At 48.4% G+C, this 16,414-nt stretch overlaps 1 protein-coding gene across 5 annotated transcripts in view; it reads left to right on the top strand.

The window, feature by feature from the left end:
* Positions 1-16,414, top strand: part of LOC100774747 (glycerophosphodiester phosphodiesterase domain-containing protein 5) — an 81,423-nt gene that overhangs the window by 25,959 nt on the left and 39,050 nt on the right. For 3 of the 5 annotated variants that reach the window (XM_027407751.1, XM_027407749.2, XM_027407750.2), the window contains exon 2: positions 4,302-4,383. The exons of 1 other annotated variant lie outside the window; for it this stretch is intronic. The gene's annotated coding sequence lies outside the window, so the exon portion shown is untranslated. Of the gene's footprint in view, positions 1-3,974; positions 3,994-4,301; positions 4,384-16,414 lie in introns of those variants that run through there. One more of the 5 variants, XM_035442364.1, reaches the window with a different exon arrangement.

Genomic DNA, 16,414 nt, shown 5'->3' with positions numbered 1-16,414 from the left:
AGCAAGATTTTCATAATATTTGTGCTCTGTTGGCAGCAGTGATTTAAAGAATTAAAAACAAGATGCAATTATCTTGCAAAGGGCACAGAGTTTGAGCCCCGGGGGTGTGGCTCAGTGGCAGAGCACTTGCCTAGCATGCAAAGGCTTTGTCTCCACTCCTAGTGCCAAGCTCACATACACAGTGTGTGAAGTTTGAATATATTTCTGTCAAAAATGTAAACTAGAGTGAATGTAAATGAAAGAAAATTTATTTTATCTTTGTAGGTGTCACCTTTATAAATTTATTAAAATTAAACAACATGCATCCTAATTAGTATCAGTTTTTAAAATAAGATTACTTAGCCTGGCCAGGTCTTGCAGGCTCAACTGCATGAGAGACAGAAGCACCATGATCACATGGTGGATGAATGCTTGGATAATTTAGCAAGCCTCTGTGTCATAATATAAAGAAAAAATGATAAGGGATGGGGAATATATCTCCGTGGGAGATTGTTTGCCTAGCAAGCACAAGACTCTGAGTTTAATGTCTAGCACCCCCAAAACTAAATAAATAGACTAAGCAAAATGGTGCATACCTGTAACCCTTGGAACCCACATGTGGAAGGCAAGAACTAATGGCCACAACTTGTCCTCTGACTGCTGCATTTACACTGTTGCTCACACAAAAGTAAATAAATAATATAATTTTTGAAAGAGCAAGGATCTCATTTCCTGTTGCCTGAGCACAACAGGAATTGTTAAATATTATAAGAGGTTCCTCAGGCACCATGTGAGTTTCCTGTGAACCCCACTAGTGAAATGCAAAAGGAAGAAAACATGCACACACACACACACACACACACTCTCTCTCTCTCTCTCTCTCTCTCTCTCTCTCTCTCTCTCTCTCTCTCTCTCTCTCTCTCTCTCTCTTACACACACACACACACACACACACACACACACACACACACACACACACCAGCACCCACCCACCCCAGCATGTATCTTGCTCAGCAGATGACTGGCAGCCATCTGGACAGACACACCTTTTGTTCTTTAAAATCAGGAGCAGATGACAGGTTTGCCTGGAACCTGAGTGGTGTTGGTTAGGGGAGTGGACTTTGAGTGAAATCTTAGCAGGTGTTACAGTGTCTCGAGCAGTGAGCAGCTTCCCTTCTGCCGGCAGTCTCTCACACTGCTTCCATCCTGCAGGGGGCTTCAGAGTGAAGAGCCACTTCCTGTTTGGGGCCCAGAACTTCCTTCAAATGACTCACTGTCTCTCACTGTCCCTATGCTGGGAAGTCAAGGTGGGGCTAGAGCCAGGCCTGGACATGTCACCCTTAGCCTGGACCCCCACTGGGTGAGCAGAGACTAAGCCAGTAGCTCAGTTGGAGGTTGGAAACGAGCTATCTTGGTTCACTTCAGGTGTGAGATTGTTGTTGTATCTTGGCTTGCCTGATGGGCACAGGCCCCAGTAGGAAAACGAGAGATGGGGGCAGCCTCTGCATCTGGTCATCTTCAGCTGCTTTTGCTGGTAGCCACTAGCCCGGGTGGCTGATAAGAGAGCTGAAACACCTCACTGTGGGCCCATCATACTTCCTCTTCCCCATGGAACAGAGGCATGGGGGGGAAGAGCTCCAGGCTGGGGCGTGGACTTGGATCTCTAAAAGCAAGTTTCTGTTGACCACCTGGGTTCCCTGCCCCACCTCTGTGCCTCCATACCCAAGTGTGTCCAATGTCTCCTGCTGATAGTGATGTTTGCAAAGCTCAGTGTCACAGGGTTTAACCCAAGAGATCATGGATTGTGGGGCAGGTGCTCGGTTGGTAGAGTGCTTGTCTAGCATGCACAAAGTCTTGGGTCCGACTCCCGGTACCACATAAACTGTGCATGGTGGCACACATCTGTAACCGAGTCCTGGGGAGATGGAGGCAGGAAGATCAGAAGTGCAAGGTCATCTTGAGCTACATAGGGAGCTTGAGGTCAGCCTGGGTTTTGTGAGACCATAACTCAAAACAGTAAAATAAAATAGAATGGAATGAAAACAATTTTAAGGGCTCGGCAGATGGCTCAGGGGATAAAGTGATTGCTGTGCAGGCGTGAGGCCTGAGTGTGGATGCCTGTGTGAATATAGTGGGCATGGAGACCTGCCTGTAATTCTAGGGCTTCTAAGGCAGAGATGGGAAACACCTGGAACAAGCTAGCTATCCAGACTGGCCATATCAGCAAGTTCTAAGAGACTATGGCTGGGTGAATGAGGTGGGGGAGCAATGTCAACTTTAGGCCTCCATGTACACACGTACATGCAGATATACCTGCATAAATGTGTGCCCACATACGAGAACACCCATACACACATACGCTCCATGTACACAAATACATGAGAAAAATTTTAAAATAATACAATGAAGAAAATACTAAAAGAAAATGAAAAAGACATTCAGGTGGCTCGCTGATATAATCCTAACCCTAAAGAGACTGAGGCAGAAGGATTGCTTCGAGTTTGAGAACAGCCTGGGCTTTAGAGTTTAAAATTAAACCCTTTCTCAGCAGAGTAAAAAAGAGGTGGGGGGGAGGTTTAGTTAAACTCTGCCACATTGCTGGGCGTGCCCATTTCCTAGGGTCTCTGCTTTCTGTTTTTGAAGTTTTTATTATTTTTTTTTAGTGTGTGTGTGTATGTGAAGGTAGAAGACAACTTGTGGGAGTCAGCACTCTCCTACTCTGAGTATTCCAAGGATCAAACTCCTGTCAGCAGCCTTGGCAATAGGTGCCTTTACTCACTGAGCCATCCTTCCAGACCCCAAGAGCCTAGGTTTCAAATCTAATAAGACTTATGTGGGTGCTTTACACATGTTAGCTAGTTACTACTCCCATACACAGGCTAGTGAGCAGGCATCATTATTATTTCTTTGTTTAGAAGGAGATTAAGTAAGATATTCAAGATCACACTATACAAGCCAAGATTCCACGTTGGGTGACTTGCCCCAACACTAAATTCTCTTTGAGGTCCTTACTCAGGCTGTGGTCGTTGGCTCTGTGACATGGGCATGCAGAGCCCCAGGCCCAAACCAGAGACACTGAGGTCAGCTGCAGCTCCCAGGATCCCAGCATGGATGGTTCCTGGTACTCTCAAATCTGAGCTGCCCTGCTTTGTTTATATCCCTCTGCCTCAAGCCTGAGCATCCCTGTGTTTCATTTGTTCCTTTTTTTTTTGGTAGGTTTGGACCCAGGGCCTTGGTGTGTGCTGTATCCCCAGTCTCATTTTAACTTTTAAAATATGTGAGATATCTCGCTAAGTTGTCCAGGCTGGCCTTGAGTCACCCTGTAAGCCCACAAGGTCTTCCTTTAACTTTTTGACCCTTCTACCTTGGTCTCTTGACTAGTTAGGTTTATGGGCCTGCACCAGCAGGCCTGTGTCAATAGGTGTGCTTTGTAAACTATAAAGCGCATCACATCCCAAGGATTGTGAGGAAGCTCAGAAGAGCTGCAGAGGCAGGGCTGGGGCAGGAGGGTGGGGGGAGGGCAGTGGGGAGAAGGTGGTTATTCCAGTGTCTGTGGAAGCTGTTTCTGGTCCCAACTCTGCCCACTCTGAAGCTGGTCAACTGTATGCTTCATGCTGGCTCCAAGATCTGAGTGGGTTGGGGAGAGCTGTCAAACTGACAGGTGCAGGGGCCTGAGCCATTGCTGCTCTGTGTGACACAGGCAGGCCCCGGCCCTGCCAGGATTGGTGTCCCTGAATAAGCAAGGTGGCAATGTCCTCTGAAATTGGAAGTGCTGACTGGAGGCCGCTTCCTCTACGCTTCTCTTCTATAGCCCATCTCCTATCTTTCCTCATAGCTCCCGGGGGTGGGGGCTGGTGGGGAGGGAATGCATGAGTCAGAATACAGGCACATAATTGTGGTGCCCCAGATCCACCTTCTGTCCACCGGCCCTCCCTGTCTTCTCCTGGCGGCCTCCTTGGAAGAGCAGCTGCTCTCACAGCTCCTGGAGGAAGCAGGGCCCCTGGCAGCAGGAAGGTCTCTGCTCCGAGATGACTGGACCTGGGACTGTTCTCATGGGCCCTGGCCAGGGGCATAGGTGTTCAAGGAGCAGGTTATCTGGGTTTGTCCTGCAGAAATGGAAGTGGGGCCATGTGTCCTTGCATCAGCCACCTGCTTCATGGGGACTGGGGGTTACCCATCAGTGGGTCCACCCAAGTGCATGGTGGGTAGCATCAGGATGGGAAGTACCAGGATGAAGCTCATTAAGGCCAGGTGTGGAGGGAAGATGATGGATGGGGAGGTGAAGGCTCTCGGTGAGTGAGTTTGTCATCCTGTCTCCTCAGCTGTTTGACTGAAGTGACATCACCATCTCTGTGGACAGGACACTCCTGGAGCACAGCCCACAGCCACTGGACTTTCTTCCAGGTAAAGAAAGAGGAAGGGAAGAAAGTGGGAGGAGGGGAGGAAGTAGAAGCAGGCTGCAGAGCACAGCCCCCTGGCCTTGGAGAAGAAAGTGTATGAAGTGTATACACTTCATACACTACAGTGTATGAAGAAAGCCAGGGGGGACAGTTGTCCCATTTATGGATAAGGAAAGTGCAGTGCTGAGGAGTCTCCTGCTCAGCACAGTGTCTGTGTTCCAGGTCTCATCTGATGTGGTAGCTTGCCTAATCCTTGAAACAGCCCATGAGGTCAATGCCATTATCCCATGTTATATATAAATCAGGAAGCTGAAGCATTAGGTCCCTTGCCCAGGTAAGTAAATAGGAAATCTGGGTTTTGAAACCAAGGGATATAGGTTTGTCTCCAGCCCCTGTGCATGGCCTCGCTACAGCTCATAGTAGTTATTTCTTTGAACTCCACTTTGGGGCTTTTAATGGGTTCACAGCTTCAGGGAGGATTCATCTGAACAGAGACCTAGAGAAAGCCATGCTTTTGGCCAAAGGAATGAATGGCAAATGGTGGGACTGGAGACCTGCGCCATGGAACTGCCCTGAGCCCTGAGGTGGCTCCCAACTCCTAGGACTTTCTTCCTCCACAGTCTATCAAGGCTCTAATCACCAGAAAGAACACTGGACCTTTGAACAAGGTGAAGACAGGTTTAGGCCTCATGTTCTGAGACATGCCTAGACAGAGAGACTGCTTCTCTTTGCAGAATGCTGTGGGGAAGAGAGAGACAGTAATGAGAGGGGAGATGATGGGGGTGAGGTGGGGGTGGGGGTGGGGTCCTGCCCCCAGCCTTAGGTCACCTTCATCAGACCTGGGACAGAAGCATGCAAAAGTGTATCAGAGGCTTAAGAAAAAAAAATATAGGCTTTTTTAAAAAAGCAACTTAATTTTTTTCCTATAAATTGTGAAACAGTTAATTATTATTCAAAGGCAAGGTTCAGCCTAGACTCTGTAGTTGTGTGGCTTATTTATTTAGAGACAGGATCTTGTTGTGTAGCCCTGGCTGGCCTTAAACTCTATTCTCCTGCCTCAGCATCTGAGTGCTGAGATTATGGATGTGTGCTATCACAACTGCTAGCTGTGTGGCTTTAAAAACGCTGATTGGTTCTTTCTCTCCTCACTTTGCACATTTAACCAGTTTTTTTTTTCCACTGGCAAATACATGGGCATCCCCTCAGTGCCTAACCCAGTGAGTGATACCCAGGTCCCCTGATACAGTGACTCCTTGGCAGGGAGGGGCCTGTGGTGTCTTGTGTCCCTATCATTGGGTACAAGGTGGCAGATACTTGGAGCTTCAGACAAGGCTGGCCACATGGGGCAGGAGGCTGGATAGAAGTAGCTAATAACCAAGTACTGAGGTCAGTGATGGCTCTCAAGGGCTCAGCTAGTCCATGTGAGCCTACAGTACTCAGGCAGTATGGGGGTAGCTCACCCAGGGCTTTCACAGGTCCATGTGTTAATGTGGAGTTGAGGGGAGGGGCAGGGCACGGGTATTGAAGCTGTCAGCATGACTTGTCTTTGGAGCCTGGCACAGGAGGAGGGGAGGCTGGAGAGGCAGACTTGAAGGAAACAGGAGAGGTGTCCTTAGATGGGAGGGCTTGCTTCTCTCTCCATCTTGGGTCTGATTAGAGAAGCTATTTAGATAATAACTCTGCTGGTTTACATAAGTAAATAAATCATTGCTCCCCATGCCTTTAAGGGACAAAAACTGGGCAGAGAGAGTTTGCAGGGTGTCCAGTCTCTGCCAGTCTCTGCCAGACCCAGTTTCCTTCTTTCCCATCTGACCTCATGCCAGTGGTCCCCTTTCTCAGGGTCCCAGAAGGCATGAGAGAAAGCCTGTTGAGCTCTGAATCGCTGGACTGTTAGGCAAAGCCCTGGACATCCACCTGAAAGTAGATGAGAAGGTAGTGAGTCAGCCCTATGCTAGCCCCCCTCCCACCATCCATCCTCCCCCCTCTAGACTCAGCCAGAGGTCTTTAGGTTGCCTAGAGGTTCTGATTGTTCCAGGGAGAGCCTGGTAGTGCTTGTGTGTGAGAGTAGCCATGACAAGGGGAGGAACCCCTCCCAGGACAACCTTCCTGCAGTCTTGATGGCTTGGAGGGGCTACCCAAGCTTCCAGAGAGGCAGGAATGCCTTAGGAGCCTGTCTAAGGAGCCAGTCATAGCAACTAGTTGCTGCACAGGGCCATCTGCATGGAGGAGAGGCCAGAGAGAGTCCTTAGGACTTACTTGGAACTGATATTTTGTGACTTCCTAATCCTGAAATCCTAGTCACCTTGCTCTAGAATTTTTGTAGTTGTGGGCATCTTGAGGGAAGTGATTTTTTTAAAACATCTATTTTTTCACTCATTTATTTTAAGACAGTAATCTGTAGTAAAGGCTGACCTTAAACTCCTGTTCTAGCCTACTGAGTGCCAGGGATATGCTCAAGTTGGGTGAGCAGATGTTGAAGTTGGTTTGGGGCATGTGGGGCCTAAAGTCTAAGGTTTTGTGAAGCAAAGCTCTGCTCTCTGGTAGGGCTAGCCATCCTTTTATTAAGGCAGGGTCTCACTTGGTGGCACTGGCTAGCTTGGGACTCGCTACGTAGACCAGGCTAGCTATGAACTTACAGAGATCTGTCTCAGTGTCTGCTTCCCAAGTGCTGGGATTAAAGGCATGTGCCACTTCGGGGCTGGCCATTTGAAGTGACTCTTCAGTCATGTGCTTGTAGCTTTGACTTAGGAGAGTGGTTCTGAACCTTCCTAATGCTATGGTCCTTTAGTATACAGTTCCTCATGTTGTAGTGGCCCCCAACCATAAACTTATTTTTGTTGCTACTTCATAACTGTGATTTTGCTACTGTTACGAATTGTAGTGTAAGTATTTTCAGACACAGAGGTTTGGCAAAAGGGTCGTGACCTACAGGTTGAGAACCACTGACTTGGAAGGCGAGGTTCCTACAGTCTTTGGGTCCCAAGAGAACTCAAGGCTTCTAGGCAGGTACTTGAACTTGTCAAAACCATGGCCTTGACTGTACCTCAAACATGCAAGTTTGTTGCCCAAGCCCCTGCCTGAGGAAGAAGTCTCAGCAGACACATGGTCCTCAGCCCACTGCCAAGGCAAGGCTCAAAAATCTGTCATTCCCAGCATCTGAGGCCCTGGGCAGCTTCCTGTTCCTCTCATTATGATGTCTGTGGAATGAAGATCTTGGTAATTACCTGGGAAGTTGGCGTGACATCTCACTGGGGTGACGTGTGTGGAAGCTCTTTGTAAACTGTAAAGGACCATGCCTGCATTTCTGATAGAGGCTGCTTTTGCTGCATTGAGGTCATCTCCTTGAGGGAAGGAAGGGCTGTACTGATTCCAGATAAATCTCCCATTAAGTCACACCTGACTCTAAAGTGGTGGAAGCCTCTAAAATACCAGTGACAGAGCTCAGAACCTGAGGGTGGGACAGGCTAAGGCCTCAGGAGAAAGCTGACCTTATCAACAGGAGCAGGAGAGAATGCCTTGAGAGCTGGGAAAACTGGATTGCCTGGGGGCACACACATATAAGAAAACCTGGCCTTGTGGGGCGTTGGAGGCGCTTGCCTTTAATCCCAGCACTCGGGAGGCAGAAGCAGGCGGATCTCTGTGAATTTGAGCCCAGCCTAGCCTGGTCTACAAGAGCTAGTTCCAGGACAGCCTCCAAAGCCACAGAGGAACCCTGTCTCGAAAAAAAAAAAAAAAAAAAAAAAAAAAAGAAAGAAAAAGAAAAAGAAAAAAAAGAAAACCTGGCCTTCCTTGGCCTCCAGTTCCAGAAGAGCCAGCAGTCTCCTATGACAGAAAAGTTGGATAAACAAGATAGCCTGGCATTACCATGCAAAAGATTCATAATGACCCTAATTATGGCATGATTAATTCTTTGAGGGCTCTGGCTGGAAGCCCTAACCCACTGAGTTATTTTTCCCCCCAAACAGAGAGCAGGTGTGAGGGGGTGGGGCCAACCAGGGAGGCCTCCTTCGTGCTTCCTTCTGCCTGCCAGTCTCTTCTACCTCCACTGCCTAGGGACTTAGATTTCCTCCTTGCCCTAGGTCTAGCTACTTCACTACTGAGTCACCAGAACCTAAGGCTTTCTCTGAGACCCACAGAGATGAAGGATGGCATCCAAGATCATACAGTAAGATAGATGGTGACAGACTGCTGTTCTCCATTCAAGCCATCTGAAGAGGCCATGGCAACTGAGGGCCTCTGGGGTGGACTGGGCCAAGAGCAGAGCAGGTAGGGATTGGCTAGCCTCACATTTCTCTGGTTGGGCTTTTCACAAGCCTCCAGGAGTGAGAACTTCCTAGCCCAGGGAACAGAGGGCCTCTTCTGCCATCAGCAGGTGGGATTGTGGGATGTCCTGTCCTTCCTGAGCAATCACATCCCTGCTTTTTCCTGGGGATGAAGAAAGAGCTGGTAACTATAGGCATTAGGAGTTGAGTGTTGAAGAAGTCCCTGGAGAGCGTCTGAAAGAGGATAGAGATGTGGTCTCCCAGAAAATGGAGGTGACCTAGCTTAAACTCAGACCACCATTGCTGGACTTGGCTGGGGATGAGCCACAGTAGGTGCAGCCAAGGCCAAGGAGAAGATATTTCCCAGTGTATCCTTCCTTCCGTGGTGCCTGGCAGACCATGGAGAAGACTAGGCCCCACACCCAGCCCTGGCACCCTCAGGGGTTTCCTCTTCCAGTTCCTGGTCTGGGCGTCCCTGATGCCAACCAAAACACAGTGCTCTGCCTTGGGAGGCACAAGCTGCTGGCTCCTGTGGTGAAAGAGAGGACTAGAATGTAGACTGGCCCACCCTGGGGGCTACTGCAGAGGTAGCCTGAACATTATTTAGCACCTTGGTTTTAGACAGACTCCCCCAAGATTATCTGTGTGAGCTTTATGGAATCAGTGTGTGTGTGTGTGTGTGTGTGTGTGTGTGTGTGTGTGTGTGTGTGTGTGTGTGTGTGTGTGTGTGTGTGTTTAACAGACTTTTAAATATCCATTTTAGCCTTTAGAGAAGTTGATTAGTTCCTAGCATGTGCTTCCTTTGCCCCCCCACCACCACCACACACACACACTCTCCCTATGTTTTACATTCTGTGTTACTGGGGTACCTTTGGGACAATTGATGAATGGGTGTCAATACATTGTTATTAACTAAAGTGAGAGTTTTCATGGCTGGAGCTCTGGTGTTTGACAAGTAGGGCATTACTGAATCATACAGGATAGTGTGACTGCCCTAGTATCCCTGTGTTCCACCTGGTTCTCCCTCCCCCTGAGCCCCGGGCAAGCACTGATCTTTTTGTTGTCTCTATTTTTTGCCTGTTCTAGAAAGTCTGAAAGAGGCCTGCTGTCATCTACCACCATGCTTCCAAGTTTCCCCTTGTCTTTCTGAGGCTTGCTACTTCTTTCTTGGACACAAAGTTTCACTGTGCAGTTCTCCAGTGCTGGGATCACAGGCTTCCGCCACCGAGCCCAGGTCGCTGGTTTCTCTTTATTGTTAAATAATATTCCATTGTGGGATGCACCATAGTTTACCCACTTCTCTCAGGTGCAATTTGTAGACATGGTCTCCACTTGGTAGGGTTGTTATCTGGAGGTTCCTTGGGCAGCACTAAAGGTGGCACCCAGGAAGCTCTTACCCTCATGGTGCCCATAACACCACCTGGTAGGATAATCTCTGTGGTGGCCACCACAAGACCTGGCCCCTTATGCCCAGGATGCCCCCACACAACCACTAATCGTCACTCCATGGAACCCACCATACCATACATCAGCCGAGTGACAGCATGGTGGGCGGTAGCTGCTGTGCCTAGCTGCAGTTACATTGTGCCTGTGTTGTCCTGCCATTCCTGCTGCATATCTGTTCAGCTTAAAACCTGCTGAGAGCTGGGGCCACAGTGAACACCCTTGTCCTAGGAAAGGGTTCAGGTTACAATCCATAGACAGGATTCAGGTTAATTTGAACAGAGGAGGGGATAGATATTGAAGGGGATAGAACAGTTCTTAAAACTGGAGTGCCTCAGAGACAGGAATGGAGTGGTCCAGGCACAGTAAGAGCCCAAGGCCCCTGTCCTGTCTGGTATAGTGACTGTCAGAGCTGGACAAATAAAAAGGAAACAGTTTTATTATGTAAGATACAGTTTGTCTATTTCATTGTTATTGGATTATTTGTTTTATTGTTTGAGACTATGCCTCACTATGAATCTCTGGCTGACCTAGAATTTGATGTGTAGACCAGGCTGGCTTGGAACTCAGAGATTTGCCTGCCTTGGGTTCTCAAATGCTGGGCTTGAAAATGTGCACCAAGAATGCCCAAATTTGTTTTTGTTTTGTCTGGAAATTTGTGGACCAGGGTGACCTTCCTGCTTCAGTCTCCCCAATGATGTAATTACAGGTGTGTGTCACCCACTGCACCTGGAATAACTTGATTTTGTTTTGGTTTTTTGTTTGTTTGTTTTTTGACACAGGGTTTTGCTGTGTAGCCCTGATTGCCCTGGAAACACTCTGTAGACCAGGTTGGCCTTGAACTCATAGTGATCCTCCTGCCTCTGCCTCAGGAGAGCTGGGATTAAAGGTGTATGCCACTACTCCTGACTACAACTTGCCTATTTAAAGAGCATCATTCAATGGTTTTTAGTATATTCACAGTCACATAAATATTATCACTAATTCTAGACATTCCATCACTTCCAGAAGCAGCTCCGGACCCATTGTTAGGTCCCTCTCTAATACTCCTAGTCCTGAGATTACTCATTAATCATTGTTTATCTGAGCAGGGTTTTATAAATGGAGTCACATAATAAGAATCTATTTTGACTGGCTTCCTGTATTTAGAGTAGCATTTTCAAGTTTTGTTTGTCATTCAAGCACCCACGTTTTACTCCCTTGTGCATGTGTCCTTTTTTAAGTAGTGACCCCCTGTTTCTGCAACAGAGTCTCTCTCTTGGCCAGCAACTCATCAATTAGGCTAGGATATATCTCCACCTCTCCAGAGCTGGGATTGTAAGTACACACAGTCCTGTCTGATTTTATTTGTGTGTGTGTGTGTGTGTGTGTGTGTGTGTGTGTGTGTGTGTGTGTGTGTTCGCGCGTGTGCACGCATGTATGTATCCCAGTGCCCCTGTGGAGGTCAGAGGAAAACTTGTGGGCATCAGTTCTCTCCTTCTACCATCTGGTTTCATAGGGGTCAAACATGGGTCATCAGACTCCCTTTACCCACTGAGCCACCTCACTAGCTCCTGTGCCCAGCTTTTTTATGTGGGTTCTGGGGATCAAACTCAGGCCCTCATACTTACTTGGCAAACATTTTACCAAGTGAGCTATCACCCCATTGCTTTTTTACTGTGGATATGAGCTTTCCTGTACTACTACTTCTAGCCCCAATTCTGTGACTTGTAAAGTAAGGCTCAGCGAGAATGACTTACAAAGTCACATAGCAAGTCTCCCTCAGGAGACCACACTAAGACTCAGACCCTCACATTTCAGAAAAGAGACTAGGCATCATGGTCTGAGGTTTGGTTGGCTTGGCAGCTGGCAGTCATAGATGGGAGGAGGCATGGGGACACAAGTCAGGCACATTCCAGGAGGTTAGAATAGCAGAGGACCTTGGAGGTTGGCATGTATACCCACCACCACCCTGCCAGGGCCCCATAGCAGGTGCTTTTTCCATGAAAACATGGACTTCCCTGTGAGGCCAGCAGGCTGTAGAAGTTCAGAGCCAAGTGTCCAGGCAGAAAACAGCACTTTGGGCTGGGAAGAGGCGGCTCTTGTCCCAGAGCTGACAGGGGCTCTTGGCAGGGGATTTCTCTGGCAATAGGTTGGTATGAGCAGTCTTAAGAGGTGGCTTGAAGAAATCATTGCTGCTGAGTGGTGCCATCAGACTGATGGAAGGAGAGGGTGGTGACAGGCTGGGGGACAGGTGAAATTCACCTTGTCTGTGAGAATTGACCTATGTGTCACTTGCCCAGTGACTGAGCCACAACTCTGTGAGCAGAACTGGATCCTCCTCTGTCCAGCAAGCCTCTGGAACATTCTCTTCTCACTGCTCTGTGCTGGTCCCTAGGGTTAAGGTGATAATAGTCAGTTGCCACATGGGGCAGGCACACATGTCAGCAGTGCACATGGAACAGAATGGTCCAGGAAAGAGTGGTAGGACCTGTAGGCTAAAGTAGGCCCAAGAGACCTCTAACTGAGCCAGGGTTCAGGGGAGGCTCTCTGGAGACTACCAGAATTAGGAGGAGTAATCCAGATGGGACAGAGGGAAGGCTTGATTAGCAGGGCAGGTCCTGATAAGTGCACCCTGGCTTTAGTGGGATTTTGATCAGAGGTTGGCTGACAGCGTGGAGGCAAGGGAGAAGAGACCAGGCCACGGTGGCAGGAGGCATGACTTGAAGAGGGCCTTAGAAGCAGGCAGTGTTAAGCTGGGCTTGTGGGGCCTGGAAGATTCCCCACTGCAGAAAGGCAGGAGCCACTGGCTGCCATTATTAGAGGCAGACAAGGTGGCCTTGGTCACTGTCTTAGATCATCTGGTTATTCAAACATGGAGGTAATGAGATGGCCCCTGTTGGGGACACACAGAGTGAATAGAAGGAATTTTCCAGCTATGGACAGGCTAAACATTTCCTGGAGGCCAGGAGAAGCCCAGAGGCAGAATCACTGAGTTATGGATCCAGGTGGGACACCACTTTCACTGCTCTCTTTTCAGATGGAGCTACTGTCTCCATTCTTAGGTGAAGTGACTTAAGTGGCCAGCAGACAAGGGTTGGGGAGCTCTGGCCGTGCTCTGGATTCACCTCCTGAGCCTTGGCCCTGGCAGGGAGATGGCCTCCTCCACCCCAGCCTAGCAGTTCACAGAGCCCCCAATCTCCAAAGCAAAGCCTGTCACCCCCTTTTACACATTCAGAGACTAAGGTCCAGAGAAGAGCCTGCAGTGGCCCTGCTGCAGAGCAAATCATTGGCCAGGGCAAAATGAGGCCACGCTTCCACCTATGCTGTAATTGCCTCCTCCCAGTTGGGAGGCAGGGGCAGATGTGACCATGGAGAACTTAATGTTGGGGGTTGCATGGGTGAGCTCTAGCTTCCTGGCTGTGGCTTCTGTTTCCATCTTCCCTGGAAGACTGAGTGTATATGTGGGGGCCAAGACTGTACTTGTATTGGTAGCCGACCTTAGGTATGCGTCTCCCAGGTGGTACTGGTTTTGAAGATATGAAGAGGTCATGGAGAGAAGCTGAGGCTTGGCACTGTGTGGCAGGGCTGGAATCCCTGAAGAGAGGCCATTAGTGAAGGCACAGCTTCAGTTGCAGTCAAAGCCCCAGGACTGAAGGGGCCATGGAGAGAAGTTGAGGCTTGGCACCATTTGGCAGGGTTAGAGTCCCTGAGGAGAGTCCAGGGGAAGCTATTGGTGAAGATGCAGCCAGGCTACAGGGGCAACCCAGCATTTTGGAGCTGCCAGGGCCATGGGATTATCACCAAGGGCAACATCCATTGTGGAATGGAGCTAGGCTGGGCCTGGGGGACAAGCCGTGTGAACTGTGGATAGCAGACCTGGAAAAGGGCTGCTGCCAAGGCCCTTTAGTGCCCAGAGGAGAGTGGGTGAAGTCCTGACACTGGATGCTGAGTTATTTACACTGATGGAGTTTGGATTGATTTGATTTGATTGTGACTGTGCCCTGATTATTCCCTCTTGGAGTAATTATTCCTACCCTGACTTTCTTTGATGATGGACTGTGTGACCTGAGAGTTATAAGCTGGAATAAACCTTTCTTCCCCAAGTTGCTTTTGGTCATGTTGTTTTATCACAGCAACAGAGACCCCAACAAAGACACCTGCACTTAGAGGTTGGCATCTGCTGAATCAATCTCAAGCCCTGTCTCCAGGAAGCAGCCTTGAGCCCTGGCTAAATACCCATTGCTACTCTCTCCTCCCTCCATCATGGCCTCTCTCACACATCCCCTCACTTTGAAGAGCCAGACAGGAAGTATTTGGGGCTCTGCAGGCTATAAGGCCTTGTAGCAGCCACTTGCCCTACAGTTCTAGTTAAAGCAGCCACAGACTGTACAGAGGGACCAAGCGTAGCTATGTTCAATAAGGCTTTATTTATGGATGCTGGGATTTGGCTTTCATAGGATTTTTATGTGTCACAAGATATTCTTGTTTTAAGTCCATTTCCCTTAGTGATTTAAAAATGTAGAAAACATTCTTAGGTTTCAATCTGTACCAAAAAAAAAAAAAAAAGTAGGCAACAGGTCAGATTTGGCAAAGCAGTGGCTACAGTTTGCCAAGCCATGTGGTAGAATAAGGTTCCTTGGGCTAGACTGCCTGGGTATGAATTTTAGCTTTGCTGTATGACCTTTGTGAGGGGCTAGTTTTTCTGAGCTTCAGATTTCTAATATATAAAATGGCTAAGACAAGGCTTTGAGAATGTAAAAGGGTATACTCTACCACTTTGGAAAATAAGTTTGGTAATTATTGCAAGTAAGTACCAAATGTCAAATATGAGAATTACCATATGACCCAGCAAATCTATCCCAAAGTTTGTATCTGAGAGAAATGAGAATACATGTCCATGCAAAAACAAGCAGAAACTGGTAACAACCTGGAGTATCCTTCAACTGATGAGTGGTAGACAAGATGTAAAATAGCATTGAATATTATTTACCTGTTTAAAAACTGGTAGCTAGAAGTGGTGGTGCATGTCTGTAATTCCAGCACTTAAGAGACTGGAAGAGTCTCAAGAGTCCAAGGCTAGCCTAAGCTACTTAATTTTTTTAAATCATTTATTTAACTTTTATGTGCATTGGTGTCACATCCCCTGGAACTGGAGTTATAGACAGTTGTGAGCTGCCATGTAGATGCTGGAAATAGAACCCGGGTCCATCTGGAAGAGCAAGCAGTACTCCTAACCACTGATCCATCTCTTCAGCACCCTAAGCTACTTATTGAGTTCAAGGGCAACCTGGACTGCATGAGGCCTTGTCTCAGGAAATAAGGAAATGAAGTATTGATGCAGGCTGTGACATGGATTTTGTTAAATAAAAGCAGCATCATATAAAAGACCATGGATTCCAAGATGGATAAGCTCTAGAACTGCTCAATCTATAGCCACAGAAAGTGGCTTGGTAGCTGTCAAGTCTGAGGGGTGGGCTAGGGTGAGTGAGGGTACCACTGCTACCCTCACTCTTTGGGTGGTGGTTGGGACAGTACAAATGCCCTGGTGTTAGGTAGTGGCAGTTAGGAACCACGTTCAACTTGAACAAATACATTAAAACTGCACACGCCGAACACCACAGCTCATTCGTGCAAGGGTGAATTTTAAGTATGTTTCCACAGAAAAACAAGACTGCTTCCTTCCCATGGATGCTGGTAGCACTACTGCAAGGGAAGTGTGGGGTTCTCTGTCCCATTGTCGCAGGATCTGGTGGGGGACTTATGGCTTTGAGTCTTAGAGGCAACAGAGCAGGGCAGGCTTCTCATCTGTACATTGGAATCGCCATACTGGTGACATCCACAGAGTGGGGTTGAAGATGGAATGATGCCTGGTTCCCCTGGTCACACTTGGCCAGCACCAGCTCTGAGAGGTTGAGTCCTGGGGTGGGGGTGGGGGAGGTCCAGACTGACAAGCAGCACTGGATAGAAGCAGTTCATCCCTCAGGGTACCTCCTATTATACCACCAGCCTCCATAGTTCCCACCATGCTGAATGCCCATTGGGCCTGGATTGTTTGGAGATGCTGGAGTGGGCCTCTGAGGCCTTCACGTAGTGTGGGGACAGGCCAGGCACTCCCCCTTCTCTCTCTGAGCTTTAGGATGGGGTGTGTGACACTTTAGGTGACTGTGAGGATGAAAGGGAAGCGTGGATGTGTGACGCTTCCCAGTGCCTGCTGCATTTCCAGCACTCCTGTGCCTGTCAGTGTTTATGATAATGTATTTTGTAGAATGTTTATTTTGAAAGTCTGCTATTGCCAGGCTCTGTTCCAGTTACGGGGGAGATAGCAGAGAATTAAAAAGACAAAACTCG

This window comes from Cricetulus griseus, chromosome 3, assembly GCF_003668045.3.
Source record: "Cricetulus griseus strain 17A/GY chromosome 3, alternate assembly CriGri-PICRH-1.0, whole genome shotgun sequence".
NCBI classification, from domain to species: Eukaryota; Metazoa; Chordata; class Mammalia; order Rodentia; family Cricetidae; genus Cricetulus; species Cricetulus griseus.
Note: the sequence above shows the minus strand (reverse complement) of the source record. Positions and strands in the feature narration are given on the sequence as shown.